This window comes from Pogona vitticeps, chromosome 4 (genome assembly GCF_051106095.1).
Source record: "Pogona vitticeps strain Pit_001003342236 chromosome 4, PviZW2.1, whole genome shotgun sequence".
In the NCBI taxonomy this organism is placed as follows: Eukaryota; Metazoa; Chordata; class Lepidosauria; order Squamata; family Agamidae; genus Pogona; species Pogona vitticeps.
The window spans coordinates 176,102,781-176,107,895 of NC_135786.1; the positions used below are offsets into that span (position 1 = coordinate 176,102,781).

General features: G+C 40.8%; 1 long non-coding RNA gene across 1 annotated transcript; it reads left to right on the forward strand.

The window, feature by feature from the left end:
* The first annotated feature begins 1,034 nt into the window (after positions 1 to 1,034).
* On the forward strand, positions 1,035 to 1,704 carry LOC144588541 (uncharacterized). Its single transcript, XR_013544148.1, has 2 exons — positions 1,035 to 1,115; positions 1,551 to 1,704. It is a non-coding gene; the product is annotated as an uncharacterized LOC144588541 (long non-coding RNA).
* Positions 1,705 to 5,115: the final 3,411 nt, after the last annotated feature.

The following is a 5,115-nucleotide window of genomic DNA, read 5'->3' on the forward strand; positions in this document are numbered from 1 at the left end:
ATGAACCTGACACAACTCCGGGAGGCAGTAGAAGACAGGAGGGCCTGGCGTGCTCTGGTCCATGGGGTCACGAAGAGTCGGACACGACTAAACGACTAAACACACACACACACATGACTTACCCAGCAATGTGGGTTGATGGGTAAGAGTTTCCATTTTAGCTTGGTTCTGGTTCAGGTTTATCAACGAAATTCTGCATAGGAGAAAACAAAATTGACAAATTTTCCTACCCTAACTTTACTTAGAAGAGACTAGCACCTTTTATTTTAAATAAGCTGTTAAAAATAATCTTTCTTCTTAATATTTACAAGAAAAGCTGCTAATTCCTCAGCAAGATATGTGAATCCAGTGTTGGAATCACAAGGGAGCCACAGTATTTCTGGACCTCTTACATTTTTAAATAATCCCCTTACCTAATATTTAGAAAACCTAGCACTCATATAAGCAAATACTGGGTCAGATACAATGTTCCACCTAAGCTGCACAGGCATGTGGGTGCATCGGACACATGCAGTTCATGCCATGTTTCCACCCATTTGTTTCTGGCCATGGCCAGAACCTCTCATGCACAGGGCAAAGCCCCTGCGCAGCAGTCCAGAAAATTAGAAGGAATGTTGGTCAGGTATGTAGGAGTAATGAATTCCCTTGTGACCTTTTTTTGCCATTCAATGCTATCTGAAGCAGGTAATCATTAGATTAAATACTATCTTTAAATACCATAAGAGAAATTCTTCTTGGCCACAGTAGTGCAAAATACAGTAGAAATAAAATACTAGCAAATATCAAAATACATCAGAATGGAAAGGCTCTGTAATGACATTTCCGTTCTCAGTTTTAAGCAATTTTCTTCTAATGTTTTAAATGCCAATACAGTGCCAAAGCACCTGGTGAGAATTCAGAAAATGTCTGAATGAAATATTTTTACAGCTTCCAAGTTCCACAGCCAACTCGAAATGCTACAATATTTTGAAATATTGAAAAAAAAATTTAAAATAAAAGTTACAAAAAGAACAACATTTCTGAAACTTCATTTCCAGCTGCAGTACTGAAACACTGTACTTGCTGCATGGAGCCATTATGATCTAATTGAGCTTGAGTCCAGCAAAGAACATATGGTGAGCATTGATTGTTTCCTCTTGATGCATTTTTTTTAATTTGCATCGTCTATCAATGCCTTTCACAGATCATTAACCTTACTCTTGTTTATATAAATTCTTCCTGAGATGGCAGTCATTTTCAGACATTTCATCAGTCAATCAAGTTCACATTAATAACCTGACTATTCATTGTGCAGTTTTATCATTGTTACATTCAGTGAAGCCATTAGGAGGGGGAAAACCTCTTAAAGTCATTTTTATGATGCTGGAGCATATTTTTGTGTTAGCTGGTTTTCAATTCTCTCTCTCTCTCTCTCTCTCTCTCTCTCTCTCTCTCTCTCTCTCTCTCTCTCTTTTTTTTTTTTTTACCCTTTCCCCTCTTGGTCAAAAAATGGGTTTTGATCATTTCTGCAACAATTCATTTGATTGAAAAAGCTCTTATTGTTTTTCCAGTGTTCTGTCTCATCAAGCAACAAGAAAGAAGTCCATTTGCCATGACTCAACATCCAGGTAACTTGTAAAGGCTTGTTTACATTTTCATTTGACTCACAATAAGCTCTGTTCTAAATGGAATTAATTTAGAAATCATGCGGTAGTCCTATGAACTTTGGGTAAGCAAGTGCGTCCTGAAGATGTGTTTTGCAATTTAAATTAAAACATGACCCTAATTCAGCGTGGACGATATGGCACAAGGTGTTAGGGATTATGAATTATAATTTATAATGTAAAGGCTGATAAAATGATGTCAACTAGACTTTATGGAAAGCCTATCAGGGTTTCCAGGGTTCTTGCTTATTTGGACACCCTCCGCCCAGAGAAGAACCCTTTCCACACAGATTCTTTCCTTCTCACATGAAGAAAATGATGGTTGAAGGAACAGAGCAAGCTATTTTTCTGCTGGCATATGGAATAAAGCAGAGTAAATGGTGCTCAGTAGTAGTTTGGTACAGTGGGGTCTTGACTTGAGAACTTAATCCGTATTGGAAGGTGGTTCTCAAGTCAAAAAGTTCTCAGGTCAAATCTGCATTTCCCATAGGAATGCATTGAAAACCATTTGATCCGTATCTGCTCTTTTCCGTCCATAGAAACTAATGGGAAGCTGCTATTCCGCCTTCGACCACTAGAGGGGGATATTTTGTTTCTTTTTTTCTTAGGTCAAGAAAGGTTCAGGGAAGGCAGGGAAAATACAGTCCAGGCAGTACAGTACCAGGCAGTCTGAAGACTGTCTCCCAATCCACTCTCTAAACGCTGGGAGGAGTAAAGAAGCAGACAGGCACCCTTTTCACTGGCCAACAGTTAACTGAAAGTTCAAATGTTGCACTTTTCCTGCCTCCCACGTGGTTTTTTTTCAGTTCTTAACTCAAATCTGAGTATGTAAGTCAAGTCAATATTTTCCTATGAGAGTGGTTCTTAAGTCAAAATGTTCTTAACTCGAGCCGTTCTTAAGTCAAGACCCCACTGTAGTCCATGAATGTGATGTGCAACAAAACCTGGCAGTGTGGATTGCCTAGATTCTATTCAGCTTGGCCTGTTCCCTTCTGTGAGATCCCATTCTTCTTCCTTTTCCTCCTCTACAACAGCATCCCCTCAGTTAGCTTTCCATTACTACTCAGCATACACTGTACCCATTAAGCAATTTCAGGGTCTGATCTCAAGTTTCAACCTAGTTTCGTCTTGTACATCTCTAAACCATGGATGCCCTTTTGGCTATCTAAGGATCCACATTCACATAAATGAGTTTGCTGTTACTGATACTGTATACTGCACACAGTCCATCAAGCAGGTCCTTCTCCAAGAGTTAACTCAAGAAAGTCATTTGCAGGCATTTAGCATATCTAGACATGGAGGAAAGGTTGAGAATGCTTGCTTCTGTCCCAACTGCTAAACCCCCAGCCTCTTTATGTCGAGGAGGTGGTGATACCAGTCAAGCACCATGTCACCTGCTCCCATCTGTGCAGAAGGAGACAAGCTCCCACTGACCATTTCCCCCCCTCCAAACTAATGATTTTCCAAGTCACCAAGTAGGATGCCTCAGAACCAAGCACTGAAGAAACAGCCTGTGATAGGTATATGGCTGCCTTTCTGTCCTCCAGCAGCTGGAGCTAACCACATATTCCAATGGCCTTGGCTGTCAGTGCCTGCTATTGGTCCTTACAAGTGCTGCTGCCACCACCAGTATCATCACTGTTGCTGCCAGCACCACCACCACCACTCGCCCCACTCATATAAAGAAAGCTGCTTTGTCAACGCCAGTGTTCATTATTGAATGTGAGAGGAATCCTGCCATTGATCTTCACTGCTTCCAACATCATAGATTTTTTTCCTCAAATAAGCTCCCTTCCTTCTAGCTAAGGAACATGCCTCTGTAGAAAGAGACGGCCTCCCACTGGCTATATTTTTCAAGCAGATGATTTTCCAGGTCACATCCTGCTTTAGGCCCTTGGTTCCAAGAAGAAACAGTCGGCAGACTTCTTTTTTCTCCTTTATCAAAAGAAATAGGCAGCATGCTTTAGCAGACTTGACTGTTTCAGCCTGCAATCAGTACTCATTGCTGTTAGTACCATCACCTCCATTCCCACCCCCTCAAAAGTAAGCTGCTCCCCCAGTTTCCAATTCATCCTTCAGGGTGCTGTACAGTCATGGGTCAGAAAGTTGTGGAGCAACTCTTAAAGGAGAAGGATGGTGTCAAGGATAATTTCCAAACCTGGGAGAATAAGGTTTGTATTAAAGAGCATCCATGTTTGAATGGTTGATGCAACATATGCTGAGTCATGGATGATGCAACATATGCTGAGTCATGGATGATGCAACATCTGCTATGATTGTTTGTATGCTAATATGTATATGTATATATGTAAAGTTGAACTGAAGCTGTACCCCCAACCACTGATCCATTAGTTGATGTCATCCTGTCATGCTGCCGGTTGGAACTGCTGTATATATTGTAAATATACTTTGGTGTTGGGAGAAGCTGCCTGTGCACATGTGAGATATTTGGACTGCCCGGACTGGACAAGACTGTGCCAGAGATGTCAGTTTTGCGCCAACAGATGGATCATTGTGAGTACAAACATAAGGAGACAGTTCTTTTTTCTGATCCAATTGTGCTGTCAGCAATTCATAAATCATATCTATACGCCAGTGTGGATAGCTCATTAGTAAGGGAAATTGCACTTGAAATTTTGTGAGGCTCCAGAATCCTGTGATGATGCCCGGTCTCAGGAGAATTCAGAAGGCTCTTCGTGGGCCAGCTGAACGATGCGTCTTTCCCAGCCAGTGTATGTCCAGACCAGCGCTGGCACACATAAAGGAAGTACAGTAGTAGCACAGTTCTCACATTCAAGGTCATGGGATTGTGAATCCCTGATTTCTCCCCAAAATGATGGGTTCCATCTCTGAGCTGTCTTAAAGAGTCACAGGTAATATCTGGTCTGTCTCATAGTGCTAATGTGGATAACCAGAGCTGGACTAGTGAGGGAAACATCATTGCTTCTATGTCTCTCTTGAAATCCAAATGCTTTCTGTTGGCAAAATAGATTTCAATAATAAATCCATCTTGTTGCACTTTGTAACATAATCTTTTAGGAGCCATCTTCATTATTCACCAACATTATCCTAAGCTAAAGTTTTCTCCAAGCAGCGTTAACTTCTGATAATGGGGAATGAAGGCCGATAAACTGTGCACTTGATGAATGAATGGGACTTTGGGGGATAAAGGAGCTGAAATTTCTATCATTAACCATCACACTTTTATGGGTCAAGACAGACTTAAAATGTTGAAATGGGAAATGAATGCAAGAGCTTCGAGGGAATGCAATGACAACTATAAACAAAGTGGTACTGGGAAATTATTTAATATACCAGTTAGGGGATGATCAAGTATATATGTCATAAATTAGATGAAGTGGTTTCATAATTTTTTTTTCAGAGGAGCCATCACCATTATGCATTCTGCTTGTGAGCTTGTGATATAGAATTCCTTGTTCAAAATTGTGAATGCCTTTGGGAACTCTTTGGA